The sequence below is a fragment of the Schistocerca serialis genome, chromosome 1, assembly GCF_023864345.2.
Source record: "Schistocerca serialis cubense isolate TAMUIC-IGC-003099 chromosome 1, iqSchSeri2.2, whole genome shotgun sequence".
Lineage (NCBI taxonomy): Eukaryota > Metazoa > Arthropoda > Insecta > Orthoptera > Acrididae > Schistocerca > Schistocerca serialis.
The window spans coordinates 1,163,134,701-1,163,160,247 of record NC_064638.1 but is presented as its reverse complement, the minus strand read 5'-3'; positions in this window follow the sequence as shown (position 1 = coordinate 1,163,160,247).

Sequence of the window (25,547 nt, the reverse complement as noted above, 5' to 3'; positions counted from 1 at the left end):
ATCTTGTTGAGACCTGCACCGACTTCTGGACCTGTGGCAGCAACAACCTCCAGCATGTCTGAACCTGTAGCGACCACATGGGATCCTATAGATCACATAGCCCACTTGCTGGAGCAGGACAAGGAGCTGTTGTCGCCTGTCCCACTCATCGATTTGTGTGATGAAGACACGCGATCTGCTCCCAACACATCGAACGCTGCTGGTGGTCAAAAATTACAGAAAAGAGTATGAACTACATGTTGGACCTACTGAACGATCTATGTGAGTTATTGCATGGGAAGAAGTTAAAACATAGTCCTCTTTATCTACAGGCCAATGGTAGAAAGGAACAGTACGTGAACAACTGGGAAGATGTTAAGTTACTATGTGAATGTACATCATAGTGACTGGAATACAAACTAAGATGTGTCATATCAAAATAAAATTTGAAAGTATGCAAGATGGAGGACAGTACTGGTCATCAACATACGACCCAACCCAGCAGAACATCCCTGTGCTAGTGCAGCCCCAGAATGCAGATGCCATGGATACGAAGGCATTGAGTGTACCGATGCATTTCAGTTCTACATACAATTTAACTCCCAGTGGAACGAAAAGTGTAAACTTTGGGATAGAAGCACATCATGTCTGGGGTTTGCATGCGAGAATAGAAATTGAAAACGCATCGAAGGGTGTTAAAGCGCCAATTTCCGAGTTCAGCTGGAACGAAATATGTCGTGCAGAGCTCTACAGATGACTACAGAGTATTATCCAACTCGTTCTCCCCCAGACATTTGCCTTACTGGTGGGACGTTATCTATTACAACAGTGCATGATGACTTTGCACTATGCATGAAATCGGGTGACAGCTGTGTTTATCTAAGGCACGCCTCATTTATGAAATTAAATGGCTTTATGTCTTGCTCTGGAGAGACGCAACCGTTGCTTGCCGAGCATAGACTCGGCATACAATGTTGTTGTAAACTTCCTACGTGTGCACAGTGTACATGTTGATGATTTGAAGCAGTACCTTGTACTATATTGTTCTGTATTGTATGTTAACCGGGGATCTAGAAATGACGGAGAGGGTCCGACCCCACCGCAGCCGCAGTGGTCCACAACCCCACGACGGCAACGCAGTCCACTTCACCCCTCCGCCGCCCCACACCGAACCCAGGGTTATTGTGCGGTTCGGCCCCCGTTGGAGCCGCCCCCCCCCCCCCCCCCCCCCCCAGGAACGTCTCACACCAGACGGGTGTAACCCCTACGTTTGCGTGGTAGAGTAACGGCGGAATAAGGGGAACCAGCCCGCATTCGCCGAGGCAGATGGAAAACTGCCTAAAAACCATCAACAGACTGGCCAGTTCACCGGAGCTCGACACAAATCCGCCGGGCGGATTCGTGCCGGGGACCAGGCGCTCCTTCCCGCCCGGAAAGCCGTACGTTAGACCGCACGGCCAGCCCGGCGGACTGTAAGCAGTACCTTAGTTTGCACATCAACGCTGAACCGAAAGAGATACAGATTAAATGTGTTTGTGAAAAACCTAAGTACTGTGAGGCATCCATTGGCTTGAGGGAGATAAACGCTGAATTTATTGCGTGTCAAAAAGCTTTGTTTGGGAAATACTGTACAAGTGCGAAGAAGAGGATAAAGAGTCTGATGATTTTCTTGAAATACTGCATCCTATGTATGATATTTAAATAAATAAATAATGTTTGTAAATATAATCTCCAACTGTGTTTGTGTTTTGTTTCATTTCATACCTCTCTCATTATAGTAAGAGTATTACGTTTATTAATATCATCATTCTTCAATGCTACACCAGTTTTTGACAATGAATGATCGAGTTACTCTTCATGGGTGATTTCTCTGTGTAGCCAATATAGCTCAGTCGGTTAAGTGACGGATTTATAGTAGTTACACATACTATTATCATCCCATCAAGTGTATCTTTCTATATATTTCAACTACTTCTCAGTACCTGGCATAGTCAGTATCATGGTGGAGTGGGTGAAACATCCTCATTACAAGAATTTTTTAGTCGGTGACTGATCCTGTGAAGATGCAAAAGAAGACCTGAAGAAGAAGAAGAAGAGAGTTCTCTTCCCTGATGATATACGAGTTATTATTGTAGGTCCATCCAATTGTGGCAGGGCTAATTCTTCATGACGCTGCTGACCCATGTAGAAGTCGTCCGACTCGAACATGTTTCCGTATTCTCAAAAACACAGTTTCAACACAAGTATTAGCTATTACAGGAGATATTGAGCAGCGTAGATGGTGTTACATACACGACATTCAGTGAAAGCGGTGATATCTCTCCACCTGAAAAAGCAAAGCCAAACACTGTCTTCATATTTGACGATGTTGCTGTGGAAAACCAAGACCAAATTCGAAAATATTTCTGTTCCGGTCGTCATATGGGCGCTAATGTATTTCATCTAAGCGAAAAATAATTCAGAATCCCGAAACAGTTGGTTAGGGTTAATGCAAAGCTCAATGTAGCCTCCAAACAAGAAAGTCTGAATCTGAAACACATTTACCAGGCACATGTAGGAACTGACATGTCGTTCAATGATTTTGTTAAGATATGTACCGATTGCTGGAGTCATTCACAGTATGGGTTTCTTGTTTTTGATAAAACAAGAAATTTGAGCGATGGTAGGTATACTTGGAAAAGGCTGGGAGATACAGGAAGATTTCAATTAGATTACATCATAGTCAGACAGAGATTCCGAAATCAGATACTGGATTGTAAGGCGTACCCAGGAGCAGATATATACTCAGATCACAATATAGTAGTGATGAAGAGTAGGCTGAAGTTCAAGACATTAGTCAGGAAGAATCAATACGCAAAGAAGTGGGATACGGAAGTACTAAGGAATGACGAGATACGTTTCAAGTTCTCTAACGCTATAGATACAGCAATAAGGAATAGCGCAGTAGGCAGTACAGTAGAAGAGGAATGGACACCTCTAAAAAGGGCCATCACAGAAGTTGGGAAGGAAAACATAGGTACAAAGAAGGTAGCTGCGAAGGAACCATGGGTAACAGAAGAAATACTTCAGTTGATTGATGAAAGGAGGAAGTACAAACACGTTACTGGAAAATCAGGAATACAGAAATACAAGTCGCTCAGGAATGAAATAAATAGGAAGTGTAGGGAAGCTAAGACGAAATGGCTGCAGGAAAAATGTGAATACATCGAAAAAGACATGAGTGTCGGAAGGACAGACTCAGCATACAGGAAAGTCAAAACAACCTTTGGTGACATTAAAAGCAACGGTGGTAACATTAAGAGTGCAACGGGAATTCCACTGTTAAATGCAGAGGAGAGAGCAGATAGGTGGAAAGAATACATTGAAAGCCTCTATGAGGGTGAAGATTTGTCTGATGTGATAGAAGAAGAAACAGGAGTCGATTTAGAAGACATAGGGGATCCAGTATTAGACTCGGAATTTAAAAGAGCTTTGGAGGACTTACGGTCAAATTAGGCAGAAGGGATAGATAACATTCCATCAGAATTTCTAAAATCATTGGGAGAAGTGGCAACAAAACGACTATTCACGTTGGTGTGTAGAATATATGAGTCTGGCGATATACCATCTGACTTTCGGAAAAGCATCATCCACACAATTCCGAAGACGGCAAGAGCTGACAAGTGCGAGAATTATCGCACAATCAGCTTAACAGCTCATGCATCGAAGCTGCTTACAAGAATAATGCACAGAAGAATGGAAAAGAAAATTGAGAATGCGCTAGGTGACGATCAGTTTGGCTTTAGGAAAAGTAAAGGGGCGAGAGAGGCAATTCTGACGTTACGGCTAATAATGGAAGCAAGGCTAAAGAAAAATCAACACACTTTCATAGGATTTGTCGACCTGGAAAAAGCGTTCGATAATATAAAATTGTGCAAGCTGTTCGAGATTCTGAAAAAAGTAGGGGTAAGCTATGGGGAGACACGGGTCATATACAATATGTACAACAACCAAGAGGGAATAATAAGAGTGGACGATCAAGAACGAAGTGCTCGTATTAAGAAGGGTGTAAGACAAGGCTGCAGCCTTTCGCCCCTACTCTTCAATCTGTACATCGAGGAAGCAATGATGGAAATAAAATAAAGGTTCAGGAGTGGAATTAAAATACAAGTTGAAAGGATATCAATGATACGATTCGCTGATGACATTGCTATCCTGAGTGAAAGTGAAGAAGAATTAAATGATCTGCTGAACGGCATGAACAGTCTAATGAGTACACAGTATGGTTTGAGAGTAAATGGGAGAAAGACGAAGGCAAAGAGAAGTAGTAGAAATGAGAACAGCGAGAAACTTAACATCAGGATTGATGGTCACGAAGTCAATGAAGTTAAGGAATTCTGCTACCTAGGCAGTAAAATAACCAATGGCGGACGGAGCAAGGAGGACATCAAAAGCAGACTCGCTATGGCAAAAAAGGCGTTTCTGGCCAAAAGAAGTCTACTAATATCAAATACCGGCCTTAATTCGAGGAAGAAATTTCTGAGGATGTACGTCTGGAGTACAGCATTGTATGGTAGTGAAACATGGACTGTGGGAAAACCGGAACAGAAGAGAATCGAAGCATTTGAGATGTGGTGCTATAGACGAATGTTGAAAATTAGGTGGACTGGTAAGGTAAGGAATGAGGAGGTTCTACGCAGAATCGGAGAGGAATGGAATATGTGGAAAACACTGATAAGGAGAAGGGACAGGATGATAGGACATCTGCTAAGACATGAGGGAATGACTTCCTTGGTACTAGAGGGAGCTGTAGAGGGCAAAAACTGTAGAGGAAGACAGAGATTGGAATACGTCAAGCAAATAATTGAGGACGTAGGTTGCAAGTGCTACTCTGAGATGAAGAGGTGAACACAGGAAAGGAATTCGTGGCGGGCCGCATCGAACCAGTCAGTAGACTGACGATAAAAAAAAAAATGGTACAGGCGAAACTTTCAAGAGTATCTGCATACATAGCACGGTAAGAGAGGTTAGTACATCAGTATACGCTGCACCATGGACAAATTCGCGCACATGTCTAGCTCTCAACCCGAGAGAATGGGTGTACACAGACAGAACATTCGCCTGTACATGGATGCGAAAATTCAGGCTATTGTGCATAAAGTTGGAGGTATGCGATACGAACTAGAGAGGTATTACCAGCCTCTTCTGAGAACGCTGAATGCATTAAATGAGTTAGTAATGAAATAGGTAAGAAAGTAACCGACTCAACTGAGAAGTCGAGGCTGTTGAGGGGACAATAGATGTAGAGTTTCTTGTTGCAGAGAAGGGGGAGCGGGTACACAGTAAGAGAAAGAAGAAGAGTGTATATATAAAGCCTCCCGCTGCGCAGATGTCTGATTAGTATACACCGGGATGTCAGCGAAGCAGCGCGGAAAGCAGTTCGAGAGAAATTACGGTTGCTGAAGTTAGGGCGTAGGGATCGACAGCAAACACTAAGAGAGAGCTTTAAGCCGGTTACTGAATCTCTCAGTCAGCTCTCAGCAAAAACAAAAACGAGCGATAACGATGGTATTACCATTAACGAATTCACTATCCGTCCGTCCCTTGTCAGATAGACAGAACTTGGGCGTTAGCAGGGGAATATCGTACATGCTGGGCATACATCCTATAATTATAACTGATGACACAACTCAGATTAGTGATAGGCGGTTTGAGAGAACACCTGGCCTAATAAACCTTATTTTCCTAAGACCTACCAAAAAACCTATAAATTATTTGGTTAATGATAGGGAAACGTACCGTGAAATACTGCACATGACTGTTGTACATAAGAGCGCGAAAAGCCTGAGCAACAAGAAATATAAAACCAATACTTGATGGCGGAAACAACAACAGCAGCAGCAGCAGAAGCGGTGATATTATTGACATTGAGCATAAAGCAGTGAACATTCGATTCCCACAGTATATATATACTAGGACGACCCCAACGAGCTAATAGATCGACTACGGTTGCTCATGGCATCAGCTGCTGCAGGTAATACAGCTCATTCGAATGTGGCTGTCTCAGTAATCTCTGAGCTAAGAGAGAGACGTATCAGTGACTAAGTGAGGAGACAGTAATTCGAGAACTGCACAAACGAGCAAGCAAAACATACCCTCGTAGGTTGTTGTTGTTGTTGTGGTCTTCAGTCCTGAGACTGGTTTGATGCAGCTCTCCATGCTACTTTATCCTGTGCAAGCTTCTTCATCTCCCAGTACCTACTGCAACCTACATCCTTCTGAATCTGTTTAGTGTATTCATCTCTCGGTCTCCCTCTACGATTTTCACCCTCCACGCTGCCCTCCAATACTAAATTGGTGATCCCTTGATGCCTCAGAACATGTCCTACCAACCGATCCCTTCTTCTAGTCAAGTTGTGCCACAAACTTCTCTTCTCCCCAACCCTATTCAATACCTCCTCATTAGTTACGTGATCTACCCACCTTATCTTCAGCATTCTTCTGTAGCACCACATTTCGAAAGCTTCTATTCTCTTCTTGTCCAAACTAGTTATCGTCCATGTTTCACTTCCATACTGTTTCACTTCCATACATGCCTACACTCCACACAAATACTTTCAGAAACGACTTCCTGACACTTAAATCTATAACAAATTTCTCTTCTTCAGAAACGATTTCATTGCCATTGCCAGTCTACATTTTATATCCTCTCTACTTCGACCATCATCAGTTATTTTACTCCCTAAATAGCAAAACTCCTTTACTACTTTAACTGTCTCATTTCCTAATCTAATTCCCTCAGCATCACCCGATTTAATTTGACTACATTCCATTATCCTCGTTTTGCTTTTGTTGATGTTCATCTTATATCCTCCTTTCAAGACACTGTCCTTTCCGTTCAACTGCTCTTCCAAGTCCTTTGCTGTCTCTGACAGAATTACAATGTCATCGGCGAACCTCAAAGTTTTCACTTCTTCTCCATGAATTTTTCTTTTGTTTCCTTTACTGCTTGCTCAATATACAGATTGAATAACATCGGCGAGAGGCTACAACCCTGTCTCACTCCTTTCCCAACCACTCCTTCCCTTTCATGCCCCTCGACTCTTATAACTCCATCTGATTTCTGTACAAATTGCAAATAGCCTTTCGCTCCCTGTATTTTACCCCTGCCACCTTCAGAATTTGAAAGAGTGTATTCCTGTTAACATTGTCAAAAGCTTTCTCTAAGTCTACAAATGCTAGAAACGTAGGTTAGCCTTTTCTTAATCTTTCTTCTAAGATAAGTCGTAAGGTTAGTATTGCCTCACGTGTTCCAGCATTTCTACGGAACCCAAACTGATCTTCCCCGAGGTCCGCTTCTACCAGTTTTTCCATTCGTCTGTAAAGAATTCGCGTTAGTATTTTGCAGCTGTGACTTATTAAACTGATAGTTCGGTAATTTTCACATCTGTCAACACCTGCTTTCTTTGGGATTGGAATTATTATATTCTTCTTGAAGTCTGAGGGTATTTCGCCTGTCTCATACATCTTGCTCACCAGATGGTAGAGTTCTGTCAGGACTGGCTCTCCCAAGGCCATCAGTAGTTCTACTGGAATGTTGGCCAACCTCGGGGCCTTGTTTCGACTCAGGTCTTTCAGTGCTCTGTCAAACTCTTCACGCAGTATCTTATCTCCCATTTCGTCTTCATCTACATCCTCTTCCATTTCCATAATATTGTTCTCAAGTACATCTAATGGTTTGGTTGACTCATGGCAAGCTGACCTTGAAGATATGAGGGAATATTCACATGGAAATAATGGATTAAAATATATTTTAATAATTATTGATACATATTCCAAATCTGCCTGGGTGTTACGTGATAAAACAAAAACGGGTAGAAATGTCGCGGATGGTTTTGAGCGTTTGCTATAGACAGGGACGAATCGATGCCCAGACAACCACCAAACCGATCACGGCGGAGAGGTTTACGATAGGTATTTCAAGACTGTGATGCAGTTGTACGTAATACATCGCTACTCAACATTCACTCACCTGAAGGCAAGTGTCGTGGAGCGTCTGAACAGAACAATAAAAAGTCGAATGCGGGTGCGTTTTTAACTTGCTGCTCATAGAAATGGATAGATATCCTCCCAGAAATAATTGCTCAGTATAATAGAGCCAAACAAACCACAATAAAAGTGAGACCATTCGACGTTCGTGATATTGGACTCATGGATACGGCGTACTATCGCATTAAAATGCTGGATCCACGCAGACAGAAATTTATTATAGGTGTACTATAGGCCTACCCCCATGGACCATGGACCTTGCCGTTGGTGGGGAGGCTTGCGTGCCTCAGCGATACAGATGACCGTACCGTAGGTGCAACCACAACGGAGGGGTATCTGATGAGAGGCCAGACAAACGTGTGGTTCCTGAAGAGGGGCAGCAGCCTTTTCAGTAGTTGCAGGGGCAACAGTCTGGATGATTGACTGATCTGGCCTTGCAACACTAACCAAAACGACCTTGCTGTGCTGGTACTGCGAACGGCAGAAAGCAAGGGGAAACTACAGCCGTAATTTTTCCCGAGGGCATGCAGCTTTACTGTATGGTTAAATGATGATGGTGTCCTCTTGGGTAAAATATTCCGGAGGTAAAATAGTCCCCCATTCGGATCTCCGGGTGGGGACTACTCAAGAGGACATCGTTATCAGGAGAAAGAAAACTGGCGTTCTACGGATCGGAGCGTGGAATGTCAGATCCCTTAATCGGGCAGGTAGGTTAGAAAATTTAAAATGGGAAACGGAGAGGTTGAAGTTAGATATAGTGGAAATTAGTGAAGTTCGGTGGCAGGAGGAACAAGACTTTTGGTCAGGTGAATACAGGGTTAAAAATACAAAATCAAATATGGGTGATGCAGGAGTAGCTTTAATAATGAATAAAAAAAATAGGAGCGCGGGTACGCTACTACAAACAGCATAGTGAACGCATTATTGTGGCCAAGGTAGACACGAAGTCCACGCCTACTACAGTAGTACAAGTTTATATGCAAACTAGCTCTGCAGATGATGAAGAAATTGATGAAAAATGGTTCAACTGGCTCTGAGCACTATGGGACTTAACATCTGTGGTCATCAGTCCCCTAGAACTTAGAACTACTTAAACCTAACTAACCTAAGGACATCACACACATCCATGCCCGAGGCAGGATTCGAACCTGCGACCGTAGCAGTCGCGCGGCTCCGGACTGAGCGCCTACAACCGCGGCCGGCGAAATTGATGAAATGTATGATTAGATAAAAGAAATTATTCAGGAAGTGAAGGGAGACGAAAATTTAATAGTCATGTGTGACTGGAATTCGAGAATAGGAAAAGGGAGAGAAGGAAACATAGTGGGTGAATATGGATTGGGGGAGAGAAATGAAAGAGGAAGCCGTCTGGTAGAATTTTGCACAGAGCATAACTTAATCATAGTTAACACTTGGTTCAAGAATCGTAAAAGAAGGTTGTATACATGGAAGAATACTTGAGATACAAGAAGGTATCAGATAGATTATATAATGGTAAGACAGAGATTTAGGAACCAGGTTTTAAATTGTAAGGCATTTCCAGGGTCGGATGTGGACACTAACCACAATCTATTGGTTATGAACTGTAGATTAAAACTGAAGAAACTGCAAAAAAGTGGGAATTTAAGGAGATGGGAGTTGGATAAACTGACTAAACTAGAGTTTGTACAGAGTTTCAGGGAGAGCATAAGGGAACAATTGACAGGAATGGGGGAAAGAAACACAGTAGAAGAAGAATGGGTAGCTCTGAGGGATGAAGTAGTGAAGGCAGCAGAGGATCAAGTAGGTAAAAAGACGAGGGCTAGTAGAAATCCTTGGATAACAGAAGATATATTGAATTTAATTGATGAAAAGAGAAAATATAAAATTGCAGTAAATGAAGCAGGCAAAAAAGAATACGAACGTCTCAAAAATGAGATCGACAGGAAGTGCAAAATGTCTAAGCAGGGATGGCTGGAGGACAAATGTAAGGATGTAGAGGCTTATCTCACTAGGGGTAAGATAGATACTGCCTACAGGAAAATTAAAGAGACCTTTGGAGAAAGGAGAGCCACTTGTACGAATATCAAGAGCTCAGATGGAAACCCAGTTCTAAGCAATGAAGGGAAAGCAGAAAGGTGGAAGGAGTATATAGAGGGTCTATACAAGGGCGATGTACTTGAGGACAATATTATGGAAATGGAAGAGGATGTAGATGAAGATGAAATGGGAGATACGATACTGCGTGAAGAGTTTGACAGAGCACTGTAAGACCTGAGTCGAAACAAGGCCCCAGGAGTAGACAACATTCCATTAGAACTACTGACAGCCTTGGGAAAGCCACTCCTGACAAAACTCTACCATCTGGTGAGCAAGATGTATGAGACAGGCGAAATACCCTCAGACTTCAAGAAGAATATTATAATTCCAATCCCAAAGAAAGCAGGTGTTGACAGATGTGAAAATTACAGAACTATCAGTTTAATAAGTCACAGCTGCAAAATACTAACGCGAATTCTTTACAGACGAATGGAAAGACTGGCAGAAGCCGACCTCGGCGAAGATCAGTTTGGATTCCGCAGAATTGTTGGAACACGTGAGGCAATACTGACCCTACGACTTATCTTAGAAAATAGATTAAAGAAAGGTAAACCTACATGTCTAGCATTTGTAGACTTAGAGAAAGCTTTTGACAATGTTGACTGGAATCCTCTGTTTAAAATTCTAAAGGTGGCAGGGGTAAAATACAGGGAGCGAAAGGCTATTTACAATTTGTACAGAAACCAGATGGCAGTTATGAGTCAAGTGACATGAAAGGGAAGCAGCGGTTGGGAAGGGAGTGAGACAGAGTTGTAGCATCTCCCCGATGTTATTCAATCTGTATATTGAGCAAGCAGTAAAGGAAGCAAAAGAAAAATTCGGAGTAGGTATTAAAGTCCGTGGAGAAGAAATAAAAACTTTGAGGTTCGCCGATGACATTGTAATTCTGTCAGAGACAGCAAAGGACTTGGAAGAGCTGTTGAACGGAATGGACAGTGTCTTGAAAGGAGGATATAAGATGAACATCAACAAAAGCAAAACGAGGATAATGGAATGTAGTCGAATTAAGTCGGGTGATGCTGAGGGAATTAGATTAGGAAATGAGACAGTTAAAGTAATAAAGGAGTTATGCTATTTGGGGAGCAATGTAACTGATGATGGTCGAAGTAGAGAGGATATAAAATGTAGACTGGCAATGGAAAGGAAAGCGTTTCTGAAGAAGAGAAATTTGTTAACATCGGGTATAGATATAAGTGTGAGGAAGTCGTTTCTGAAAGTATTTGTATGGAGTGTAGCCATGTATGGAAGTGAAACATGGACGATAAATAGTTTGGATAAGAAGAGAATAGAAGCTTTCGAAATGTGGTGCTACAGAAGAATACTGAAAATTAGATGGGTAGATCACATAACGAATGAGGAGGTATTGAATAGGATTGGGGAAAAGAGGAGTTTGTGGCACAACTTGACAAGAAGATGGGACCGGTTGGTAGGACATGTTATGAGCTATCAAGGGATCACAAATTTAGCATCGGAGGGCAGCGTGGAGGGTAAAAATCGTAGAGGGAGACCAAGAGACGAATACACTAAGCAGATTCAAAAGGATGTAAGTAATGGGAGATGAAGAAGCTTGCACAGGATAGAGTAGCATGGAGAGCTGCATCAAACCAGTCTCAGGACTGAAGACAACAACAACAACGTACTATAGGCATTAGAGAAATCATACCTGCCGAACTGGTGAACAGAGATATTTACAGTTTCAAAGGTGCAAAGAACGATTCATAGAACTTACCTACTGAAGGATACTAAAGGTGAAGAAATTGCAGGCTGCTTCTACACCGAGGAGTTGCGGAAAAGCTCAGAACCGGATGTGTTTCTCGTGGAGAGAGTCGTAAGACTTCGGGGAAATAAACACTATTAAATGGCTTGGTTTTCCTGCTGCACGAAAAAGCTGGACTGATGCTAACGATATGCTATATAATGGGGACCCGCAGTTCACAACCACCGCAGCGGCGTAACATGCGTGCTATGAGACGCATTAGAGGAGGTGCTGGTATCCTGGACAAACTACCAGTGGAATTACACATCCCTTGGTATAAATACTGTGGACCTGGGACAAAGAGCTACAGAAACGCTTGGCATCAGGTGATAAGGGGGTTAAACTGCTCGATGAAGCGTGTATGGAACATGAAATTGCATACACTGCAACTAAAGATGTATCAAGTCGTCACATTGCAGATAGGATTTTAGCTGATAAGGCTAAGGCGATACAGTGAAGAAAGGATATTGGTACAAGTCGACGCATCGCAGCATTTGCAGTTGATAAAACCATGCGAGGAAAAATTAAGTTCAATTTAGGAGTGATGAATTTCAAGCGAGTTATGAATGCTGCACGTTGTGCATTAAACATGAAGTACAAGGGCGGAACGCAGAGCTGTTTGAAGAACTGTATCCTGACAGCGATGTATGCAGCTAAAAACGTACTGAAGCAGGAAGGTGCGGGGAGAAGAAGAGGATCGGTTAAACACCTCGAGTTCTACCAACGCCCAAGACATCCGGCGGTTTTCTTCCGTTTCTCATCCCGGGCCTCTCGACGCTCTCGTCGGTATGGTCCCTCACTGGTGGTGCTGCAGCTATTGCTCTAACAGTCAAGAACGCACAAAACTCCCAAGCGCAGATAGAAGAGACAAGAAGATATAACCGCATGAGGGAAGCCGCAGCCATCGGAAAACGACTATACTTGAAACCGTACCGGAAAGGTCTTGGTTTATTCATAAATAAAAAAGCCCATTAGCGGTCCTACCAGATCGACCACTTACAAATACTGATCATCTTAAGTTTTTTAGAAACAAATTCAACTTTCCAAGATTCCGTGGTATGTTTATGCGGGATACATTATTGAAGACTATGTGGAAAACTGGTGAATGTGGCATTATGAATTTAGATGTTGCTGCAGGCCCCGGCACCCACTGTGTTCTACAATTATCGGAGCTATCAGGACTTTAATACGCACCTCTGTGGACATCTGTGCATTATATTCCTCTTGACGTTTACAAAGAAGAAGATGGTTCAAATGGCTCTGAGCACTATGGGACTTAACTTCTGAGGTTATCAGCCCCTAGAACTTAGAACTATTTAAACGTAACTAACCTAAGGACATCACACACATCCATGCCCGAGGCAGGATTAGAACCTGCGACCATATCGGTCGCGCGGTTCCAGACTGTATTGCCTAGAACCGCTTGGCCACCCCGGCCGGCCAAAGAAGAAGAAGCATGCTTACTATATAAGGAGGAGCTTTAAACATCCCTTCATCAGTTGAGCTTCAGATGCAATGTCGTACACTTTGTCGTTAAAAGAACGATAATTTGTATTGCGTGCAAGTTACACCCCGCTATTGATTTGAGCGTTGGTGAATGAAGTATTGCATTGATTGGGCTGGAGGTGTACAATGCAGCATCCCTAATATCACTGAGACTGACAACAAATTGTATCTGGATATTAATGGTTAAAAAGACATTGTGGAAACAGAACTGGGTGCGTACGATATCGATGATTAAACGAAGTCTTAAAACAGTCAGGAAAAGAAATTGAGCTACGTGCAAACATCAATACACTTAAATCTGAAATAAGGACTGTAAATGCAACGATTGACTTTAACCAGAAATGTTCAATAGGGTACCTACGGGGTTTCACAAAAGGACAAGTTTTGAAAAAGGATCCAAGCAAATGTTACAAGCCAGATCAGACAGTGGATATATTTCCCGTCAGCACAATCCGATTTGAGTGTAACATTACAGCGAACTCCTACCTCAACGACAATCTGATTTGTACTATTTACGGATTCTTCCCCTCAATTGCAACGGGGTATGAGATTGTTGAGACCCCTGCCAATGCAATATACCTTCCAGTGACAGCTCACACACTGGACTATTTGGAGCTGCGTATTGTGGACTAGAATAAGCAACTTGTTGACTTTAGTGATGAGGAAATCATTGTGCGATTACATCTAACGCACGATGAGCGTACGGTTTAAAACAAATGCACGCAATCCACAGCACGCCACTTCGCTACCGAACAGCAAATTGATAACACGTGCGAACAACGAGTTTCTTAAATCAGTTGACTTGAAACCGCGCTTTGACGTCCTCACTCTATATAACCAGTCCAGTGGAGTATAATGAGACATTTATATGTCAGGAATACTTCTCTCTTAAACCTTACGAATCAACCACATTTAACAAGAACGATGAAATTAGGATTGTAATCCAGCACCAAGATGCACTGACGCTTCCATGCAAGAGTTTCATGTATCTAGAGGGGTCATTCAAGAAAACCGACGGCAGCGATACAGTGGGATCTAAGCTTACACGTAACACTTAAGCTTTCCTGTCCCAAGAGATACGCTATCAGCTCAGTGGGTCTGAGATCGACCGTACACACAATGTCGGCATAACATCTACCCTTCGAACATACGTCTCTGCATCACCAGCGGATTTGCACAGTTTAGAAAATTCGGGGTGGTTTATAGAGGATCTGGAGGATGGAACCGTTGCAGTATATATATATATATATATATATATATATATATATATATATATATATATATATATATTAGGATGGAAACATTGCGGAATTCTGGAAGCTACAAAACTCGGATCTCACAGAACACATACACATCATGAGACAGATATGGGAAACAGAAGAGATTTCGAAAGAATGGCGCACAGCACTGATACAGCCATAGTCGAAGATTAAAATTCAATTCGCACATCTATAAAAAGTGGTTCAAATGGCTTTAAACGTATAATTTTCGCAGCATGTCGAGGGTAGATTGAAGTCACCTCCCATTATAATTATGTGAGTGGGGCACCTATTTGAAATGAGACTCAGGATTTCATTCTACTGTTCAGCAACTATAACTTCTGGGTCGGTAAGACGATCCAATCAATAGTTTAGTCTGATTGTTCAAATGGTTCAAATGGCTCTGAGCACTATGCGACTTAACATCTGAGCTCATCAGTCCCCTATAAGCCCAAGGACATCACACACATCCATGCCCGATGCAGGATTCGAACCTGCGATCGTAGCGGTCGCGCGGTTCCAGACTGAAGCGCGTAGAACCGCTCGGCCACAACGCCCGGCAGTCCTATTGTCAAGTGTATATATATATATATATATATATATATATATATATATATATATATATATATATATTTTATTTATTGCCAAATTATAGACCTGTTACCTGATGTTGTCCGCCCCCGTAGCTGAGTGGTCAGCGTGACGGATTGCCGTCCTCTGGGCCCGGGTTCGATTCCCGGCTGGGTCGGAGATTTTCTCCGCTCAGGGACTGGGTGTTGTGTTGTGTTCATCATCATTTCATCCCCATCCGGCGTGCAGGTCGCCCAATGTGGCGCCGACTGTAATAAGACCTGCGATATGGCGGCCGGACCTGCCCCGCGAGGGGCCTCCCGGCCAATGACGCCAAACGCTCATTTCATTACCTGATGTTTAAAACAGGTCGTACATCTTACAATTTTCGTTTTTCATCTTTTTACAGTTTTCTTTCCTTTTGTTTTATCTACAAAATTTACAAAGAATGATTCAAAATAACAATAATTTGAGGTTGAAATATAAATAAAATTTTGTTGTTTTTAAGAAGAATATAAAAAGAAGATAGGATAGATGAGAGATTTGTTAGTACTATCATTTCGGAACACTGTTAGATAGTTTGAAAAAATTTCGGCTGAACTATTTTCCGGCGTTAGCCAGCTTTCCGCACCTACAACTATTTGAGCTTCAGTTTTTTCTATTAGGGCTTGGAGCCGTGGTTCTTTCCGAACACATCTACGACAATTTACAATAGCAATCGTTTCTACAACTACCTTATTGTGTTTTACCTGCTCCCTTTTAGACGGACGTCCTTTCTGTGGTTTCCTGGGACCCTCTAACCTAAAAAACCATCCCGTTCCTTCCACACAGCCCCCGTTACCCGTGTAGCCGCTTCCTGTGTGCAGTGGACTCCTGACCTATTAACCGGAACCCGGAAACCCACCACCCCATGGCGCAAGTCAAGGAATCTGCAGCCTGTACGGTCACAGAACTGCCAGTGCCTCTGATTCAGACTTTCCACTCTGCTCTGCACCAAAGCACCACAGTCGTTTCTATCGACGATGCCGCAGATGGTGAGCTCCGCCTTAATCTCGAAAGCAAGACTGGCAGTCTTTACCATTTCCGCTAGCCGCCCGAAACCAGACAGAATCTGCTCCGATCCAAAGCGACACGCGTCATAGGTAACGACATGAGCCACCACGCAGTTGGCCGCACCCTGTACTCTTCATGGCATCCGGAAGCACCCTTTCCACATCCGGAATGACTCCCCCCGGAATGCACACAGAGTGCACACTGGCTTCAAAAAAATGGCTCTGAGCACTATGGGACTTAACATCTATGGTCATCAGTCCCCTAGAACTTAGAACTACTTAAACCTAACTAACCTAATGACATCACACAACACCCAGTCATCACGAGGCAGAGAAAATCCCTGACTCCGCCAGGACACACTGGCTTTCTTCCCCTCCTTGGCAGCCATGTCCCTGAGGGTCCCCATTACACGCCTAACGTTGGAACTCCCCACTACCAGCAAACCCACCTTGTGTGAATTCCTAGACCTTAAGGGCCGAGAGCGTCCTCTGGAACAGGGTGGACGACTGCATCCAGCTCATAGCTTCATCAGCCACAGATAACGCCCGAAACCTGTATGTCAAACGAACCAGGGAGGCTCTATGATCGGTCCCTCGGTAAGCCTTCTGCTGCCTGCCAGACTTTGTAATGATCTCCCACTCGACCACAGGTGAGGGGTCAAACTCAGTGCAGGCAGTACCCAGGCAGCCATGGCCGTGGACCGATCGGGAGACACTTGGGACGTGCTCGATGTCCCTCACATGCCCCTCACAGTGATGCCCCTCGGCAGCAGCCTCAAGCTGTGTAACGGAAGCCAACACAGCCTGGAGCTGTGAGTGAAGGGTCAGCATCTCAGCTGGCATATGTACACAGCAATCACAGTTCGTATCGATTGCTGAAGTCGCTCCTGTTTGAAGCTCGTAAAAATATATGTACTCGGCTTATTAGCAGGAGGAATTCAGGGTGCTGCGTCACTGACTTTGTAACCGACACTGAGCTACACTAACGAAAACAACCCCTGTGTACGTCCATGCCACTTTGTGAGCATCGTTTGCCCACGAGTGCGGGCACCACTTGGTGGTGAGATGGGGGAGAGCCCCCGTCGGTTCGCCGCCATCACGCCGCCGGCCCTGATGGCGCCCGCGTCAATACGCGCCACTGGAGGCCGCTGGAGAGAGGGGCTGTCCAGGCCTGGAAGGCAGCCAGCAGCCGGCGCTGAGTCAGCAGTCCGCAGCCAGCGACCACGACACGGCTGGCGGTTCCAACACCCGCGTAGTCTGTCGTTAGTTGCTTGTTCTGTCGATTATATTCGTGATCAACGTAATGACGGGGATCGTGTTAACATAACGAACGTTGACCACACAAGGGACCAAGTCAACTATTATTACCAGTCATTGCTTATTTCCGCATTTCGAAGTAAACCCTAACCCTTTCACTGATGTGGCCGTATATACAAGTCCTGCTAAGACATTTCACAGGTGTTATGGAAGTGTACACGCACGCCGTTTGGATTTTCCCACGGTGCTGTGGACGTCTGAACTTGTCCTGAGCTGCCACTCTCTCACTGCTGCAGACGAATTACTTCCATTTCCTGGCAAATAAAAAGGCTTCGAGTATTTATCATGCAGCATATGAACCACATTGCGTTCTATCATTTGCAAAATAACACCCGTTTCGATATCTTGAATTTATTACGAGATATGACGATTATTATGGCCTCACGACACGCGATTTTCAAGGGCGTCAATGGGCGCATCGTGTGTGACCAATCTTCTGATATAAAACCCAATAACTCTAGAACGAAATGAGATATCCATATGCACTCCGTTTCCAATCAAATCTCGATATTTTACCTTCATTCGATTTACTGCAATGTATGACCTAAAATCAACCATACACAAAGTTTATGGAAAACATTTTTTCTTCTGGGAACTTAATGTGAGGCAGCGCAATAAGTATGATGTGAGGCAGCGCAATAAGTATGATGTGAGGCAGCGCAATAAGTATGACGGACAACGAAAAGAAAATCAGTTCTTTTTTGAATAAAGACATCAGACTGTAAGATACGTGAAACCCAAATTTTTTCACCTAACAGTGTTTGAAAAATACGGTAATAAACATTTCATATCGTTCAGAACGCCTTCTCTCAACACACGCACCAGAATTTCGCGAGCAGTACAGCCGTAACAAAAACCGCCTCAGCACAGAATGCAAAGAGCTCGAATGTGGCAGCGAAAGGATTAAACATCCATCAGTTAGATTAGTGTGGAATTAGTACAAGTGAGGGCTGCGTCAAGACTTTGGCGTAAGCTGTGACGCTGTCTAGCAGATAAAAACAAAACACAATTTCACTATGTGGCTTATAGATTTGCGAAGGTCTTTGAGAGAATGAACATAAATATAAAGGTGGAAGTAAAATGAAAATATCTTTAGTGGTCACGGGCGTCCTTTCCTTTCCGTGATATGTCATATACACCTGCAGGGTTTTCTGACACCGACGGAACAAAGATGGCGTATTGACTATAATAAGGGTACTGATAGTTCACATGTCATTTTAACGTCAAGTGCAATATCGACAACCTTATAATCGGCTATCGACTTTATGACAAAGAAAAACATGAATGTTATTTCTCCTCGATTCACTCGCAGCAATTTAAGTGGTTCTCTCAGATTCCTGCCTAACCATACGCTCGGAAGTCGCTACATAATCGGAAATAAAGACCCAAATATTTGTAGAAGGAAGAATATCAATTCCACTGTTGCTCGTTTCATTCATAGTAATTTAAACTGTCCTCTTAGGTTCCTGCCTAACGACATGCCCCCAAATCGCTAAATATTTATTTCCTCCTTCGTTTTCAGATCAGACTGAGAGTAAATAATATCCAATACTGGAGAACAAACTTTAATTACATTCATAAGAAAGTAACTGTGGTGTCACCGCCAGACACCACACTTGCTAGGTGGTAGCCTTTAAATCGGCCGCGGTCCGTTAGTATACGTCGGACCCGCGTGTCGCCACTATCAGTGATTGCAGACCGAGCGCCGCCACACGGCAGGTCTAGAGAGACTTCCTAGCACTCGCCCCAGTCGTACAGTCGACTTTGCTAGCGATGGCTCACTGACAAATTACGCTCTCATTTGCCGAGACGATAGGTAGTATAGCCTTCAGCTACGTCATTTGCTACGACCTAGCAAGGCGCCATTACCAGTTACTATTGATGCTGTAAAACATGTACCGTCAAGAGCGATGTTCACCATTTATGGATTAAAGTTAAGTATTCCAGCAGCTACGTACGTTTTTTGCTAGTATAATTTCCTTGACCTGTTCCAGACCTCACGCCAGGCTGCGTGAGCTAAAAAGCGTGCCTTTCGGCTTCCTCTCATAGTGGGTTGGCTGTCTTGCCAATCCACGACAGTAACAAAATGTGTTATCAACGGTAACATGAAAAAAAATTGTAAGTAATGGAATTCGAACCAACAAGTTTTGGACTCCAGAAACTACGTTGTTATTCAATACGCTAGGACTTAACCATGCAATGTTTAACTCCGGTCTTGGTTATCATGTTCTATCTCGAAGGCTTGTATTGTTGATGCATTATTAAGTGACATTTAATGATAATGGTGCTGTGTTTGTAATGAATTTCTGTGCTCCCTTACATTGAAACGGCACAGTGCAAATCAAAAAACAAATGAGTTTCATTCTTAATTGGTAAATTATTGGAGATAATAACTCAATCCTAAGAGAGCAGTCTTATATGAAAGTGTTAAACGTAGATAAATCATTACTTGACATTTTATTATAGCAATAATTGTAATAAATTTTTCGAAGAATGACTTGTTTTTGTACATCCCCAGTATGCATTCATGAAATCTTGTGAGAGGCCCGTATCGAATGCTATCTAAAGCCGATAGCCGATCATGCGGTTGTCGATATTGTGTGTGACGTCAAACTGACGTCATATTTGTGGGATTGTTTGTGAAGTGAGCGTTACCCCTATAGTAAGTGCACAGAACATATAGCAAAGAAAAAATCACAAATTAGGAGCAAGTGTCAAAGCACTGTCGAGATCTTTGGTTGCATAGATGATCAAAAATGCAAATTACAGTTGACAGGAAACTTGTTACTTCATTCCACAGCAGTGAGAAACACAGCAAAGTTTTGATATTCAAAGAACTTAGAACACATATATCTCTAAAAAAGATGAAAAATATTACAGCCTTTTTCTATAAAAATGACTTTCTACTTCTCTTCAAAAAGAGTCTTTGTTATAGAAGGAATTGTTAAGGAGGAACGTATGTAATCTAAATTTGAAGACATTTCTTACATCTGAAAGACAATTTATTGCTATGGATAGCCTGTCAAAAACTTGGATTCGCTACCCCTTTCTGTGGAAAAATCAGATTCATTAAAGAGTTAACCAAATTTTCTTTGCTTATGCTTTTGCTCTTGTGAATACCTGTGTCACTCTCAAACTCAAATGTATTCTTCGTAACAAATTTCATAACCGAATAAATGTAGCGTGACAGTATTGTTAGTATTCCAAAGTCAATGCTTTTAGTCCCAACAATATAAAAGTAAACTGAACTTTAAAATTTTTCACAACATTATCCTCTATCAACATAGTAAGCAACGAATGCTGGAAGAAATTGACGAAAGGTAAGCAATAAATTATTGTAAGAAGGTAGTTTCAATTTTATATACAATTTTATTTTATTTTTTCAAAAAATTAACCTTTATTGTCCTAGTAAGCAGCGAATACGAGAAGAAATTGGCAAAAAGTAAACAATGTTTTAAGAAGGTGGTTTAAAATGAAATGACAGTTTAAGAGGCTTTACTGGTCTCATATAGGTATGATTTTATGTATATAGACTGAAGCGGGGAGGGAAAATTCAGGGTCTCAGCAGTTCTGTACGTTTTTGCGGAGGAATTGCAAGTAGACTGGGGACGGCAGTGAGAATTCGGATCGAGGAGGGAGGTGTGCCAGGGTAATTCGCGCAGCTGTGTGAACTTCTTCTCCGTCTGTGACTGGACTTGTATTTGCGTGAAATCTTTTTTCATTTATTGTGAAACTTCTTGCCTTTCTGGTGACTTATTGACTCGGAAGTTGTGACGGATTCAGAGCTTGTATGATCTTGATCTCTTCGCTCTGTTATAATTCACAACAGATCTTCTCTGAGCTTTTCAAATTGATTCTTCGTTTTCGCTTCTATTCTCATGATGCGAGTATCATACCTCTTGAAATCCGCTTTCGTGATGCGTTTCTGCAGCACACTGCCTTCAACTATTTGTCGTGCTTTACCCGCTGTTTGGCGTGAAATTGCGTTAATCTATTTGGTTAACTTTGCAATTCCACAGTGAGTTTCGTCACGTAATGCTTTATTGTCATTATGTAATGTTTAAACGTCACGCAACGTTTTTATTTCTGTCTGGATATAATCTCACAACGTCTGCACGTCCACTTGAACCTTGTCAGTATCTGTTCTTAATTCCGTGTGACCTGTTAATAAATTTTCAATTACCTCTTCCTCAATGTGACGTAATTGTTCTTTGAACTCTATGTCTCGTTTTTTAATTTCACGCAATTGTTTAATTGTTTCTGAGTTTTGATCACGTATTTGTTGCAGTTGTTTCGCTGTTCCCACACTCTACTCCCTCTGCTCACATATTTATTGTTTTATGTTTTTGTTTTATGTGATTATGGTGCGGGTCCTATCATCTCTTCTTCCAATGCACTTCGTTGTGTGTTTACGTTCTCGCGTCTGTCTACAACTGATTGCAGTGAACTATGCGGTGACATATTTCGACTGGCACTGCCAGTACTCGGTTGTGAGGGAGGTCGTATTACAGGTACTATGGGTTCTACGTATTCAAGACGGTGCCCATCTTCCTGCACGTCTGCATTGTGTTGATCGCCCCTTTCGGCGCCCTGTTGTACGGTATTTACCTCCTGCTGCACCCCCTAACCTATTTCTCGTGGCATTGTGTCGTCTATTGTTCTGTTCTGAGGTTCCCGTACGTTATCTTTCTGGGTATCAAACTCAATTCGGTCAAGGTCTCGATCTGCCATTGCTAACCTCTCTGATTCCCGTCTTTGCAATTTTAATTGACATGTCTTACTTCGTGTAATCATGGATCATTCGACCTTACTCGCTGTATAAAATTATTATCTTCAGCCTCTCTCTACTGTTCCTAGTTGCCTTGACACAATAACAACACTCTATGACCGTCAAATACCAGTTGGGACAGAACCAAATTATCAACGCTGTGTCGGCCACCTGTGCGCTTGCAAGAAAAACTTAAAGCTAACAATGGCGTTACAACTATACTGTGGGTTCAAAAATGGTTCAAATGGCTCTGAGCACTATGGGACTTAACTTCTAAGGTCATCAGTCCCCTAGAACTTAGAACTACTTAAACCTAACTAACCTAAGGACATCACACACACCCATGCCCGAGGCAGGATTCGAACCTGCGACCGTAGCGGCCGTGCGGTTCCAGACTGTAGCGCCTTTAACAGCTCAGCCACCATGGCTGGGATACTGTGGGGATACTGCGTACACTACTCAGTGCATTGCAAGTCTCTGGCTTCCTACTGACTTGTCAGACACAACAAAAAAATTTAATACCCAGATTATTTTTAGAGTACATTTTACAAGTCTGATAATTACATATGGCCGACCACTTTACCATGGTTTTACCATCCTGGCAGGGTCGCCATTATTTAGCATATGTGAGACTGGTTCTGATCTATCTCCCTACCACAGCTGCACAAGGATGCTCTGTGAATGTTTTAGGAATTTGTACCTATGGCCTGCAAGATGGGAATACACCAGCTCACCATGCGGAGTTCAGAAGAGTACACCAGTATGGACAGTGATGTAATCAGGTAACGATCTCAGTGTTGCTTCTACTACACTCCCTGTAAAGGAAATGTTATCGTTAACAGAAGTTAGCGTACAGGTTCAGGCGAAACTATATGTTAGCAAAAAATGGAAATATTAGATTTTCCTTAGTATGTAAGGTGTCAGGCAAATCCAACACCTTCCATGAAAACCCTGACATGATAGCAAATCCGGCAGTATGTCACATAGCTCCGAATTCTGACATTAAATTAACCAAAGTAATACGATCAACAAGTGAGCAAATGGAATACCCCAGACTAACACAAGAACGCCTAAATGCATGTCTTTTTCCCACCGTGAAACAGACGCAGTTCCGTGGGGAGAAACGAGAACAGAAGCCGAGAGCAGAGTCATGTAAGCGAGAAGGCCCTACAATAAGGAACGGACACCCACGTCGCCAGCCAACCGCCAAGATCACCCCCGCCCATGTTAAAAGATAGAGCCCTCCAGTCCCTGTTAAAAGATAGAGCCCTCCAGAAGAACAGTATAGATCTTACGATAACACTAAAAGGGCCACACCAGCTGCAAGTTTTAGCGTGAGACTATACGCATCTCTGTTATGTTGCAAACATTAAAAACATTGCCCCACCACGAAAAGTATAACGTTTCTCATTAGATAGAGAGAATTTTTGTAGGTGGGGTTTAAGGTTAACATTGAGACCCTGATTGGCCAGTTGAAAACACAGTCAGATAGCTTTTTTTAAACCAACTTCGGTAAATTGTAGTAAGGAGAAGTTAGAAAGGGTTGCTTCGAGACGGCGAGATGTGTGGAGCTGCGCCGCCCGCTGCCCCCTGACGCTGCCTAAACGCCGACAAGGTAATGAACGCATGTGATGCCGCATTTTTGAGCGCATAAGGCTTCACTCAGAACTGCAGAAGTCTCATCTGTTACATACCCTTTTTACGTAATACTAGTGTCGATCGTCAATTAAATCCCATGGTATTCACATTTGCTACTTGAAGTAAAAAATCTGAAATGTGATGATTTTTCTGTTATATAATTATTGAGAAGCCACATCATTTCTGTAATTTACGACAATTTAGATAAGTAATTAAAGATAATTGAGGGTCACTGTAGACCATTTTGATAGTTTTCTCTTTTATGAAACTTAAATCTAGATTATAGATGTGATATGGCATAGGTCATCCTTCGAACCATTGTAGAACTTGGAAACCCATTCAGGGAATATTCGTTCACATTTTTGTTGAACGCAGTTGGTTTTTATCACCCTGTATTCAAATATTTCCTGTTATCAATAGTGCAATTTATAAACAATGTTTTGTGAATAGAATAAAATTTCCAATGGTAGACTTAACTGCTTTTTCGGCCTTGAACCCCTTCCACTAAATTTAGTTAGTATTAAGATTCTTTTACAGGGAGTGCAGTGGAGCTGACGCTGAAATCATTAAGTATTTGATTATATCATCGCTAGTCTCACTGAACTCTTCTGAATTCTACATGTCATGTGTGATCTCGCGTCTCCTTACCAGCAACAGGTCCTAGGTTCAAACTAGTCAATTCCCTAAAAAACACGCTCAGAGCGTCGTTGCGCGAAAGTGGTAGGGAGACACGACTTAGAACAGTCACCACGCAGAATGTTAGAAGTAAGGTTTATTCTTGCTCTAAGTATGACTTCATGACATAAAATTATAAGATATATGGGAGAGTAAAATATTGATATGAGGTGTTCACAACTGTGAAGGGAAATTCCTAACTATTGTAAGGGTGTTTAATAGTAAGGTGGTTGATGATATGTCTGGGGGTCGAAAAAATACAAACAAATAATACAGTTGGGGCCAGACAGATTAATTAAGCTAAAAATGCACAATTAAAATAACCAAAAAGAAGTACACAGTTAAAACAATTTAATAACTTCAGGGGTATGAAGCACTCTACAGTGGCTCATCAATTCTTTTCGTTGAATTGGATATTTCGCGTTTCTGCTTCAGTTAAGTCCGACAATAGTTAATACGTTTAACTACAGGTCATGGCTGAATGTACAAAAAAGAATAGAAGAGACGGAGACGATCGCAGTTCTGGGTGTCAATTGAATATCACTTGCTGGTGTATCGCGAGCGCGCATGTTTACTTTTCGTTGGCGGCGGCAGTGGTTGCTGTCGGAGCGAACAGTGAATCTGAGAATCTACTCTAAATCTTCTCCTCTGTTAAACACCAGTCTGATACATTTCCTCGGTCTTCGGTGAAGGTGAGACTCCTAGTTGTTCCCTAGCTACGTTAATTAGCATTGTAAAGCTATTTAGAAGGGAATAGCACATACGTAATTGCCCTCAAATCGCTTGCAAGCGTTAAATGTCAGTGCTCGGCGTAATTATCCATACTTGCAATTTAACTCCTTACGAGTTAAGACTAGCCTGTGAACAAGTGTTCGCATAATGTCTCTCGCAATCGTCTCAGCATGGTGCGAGTTACCTTG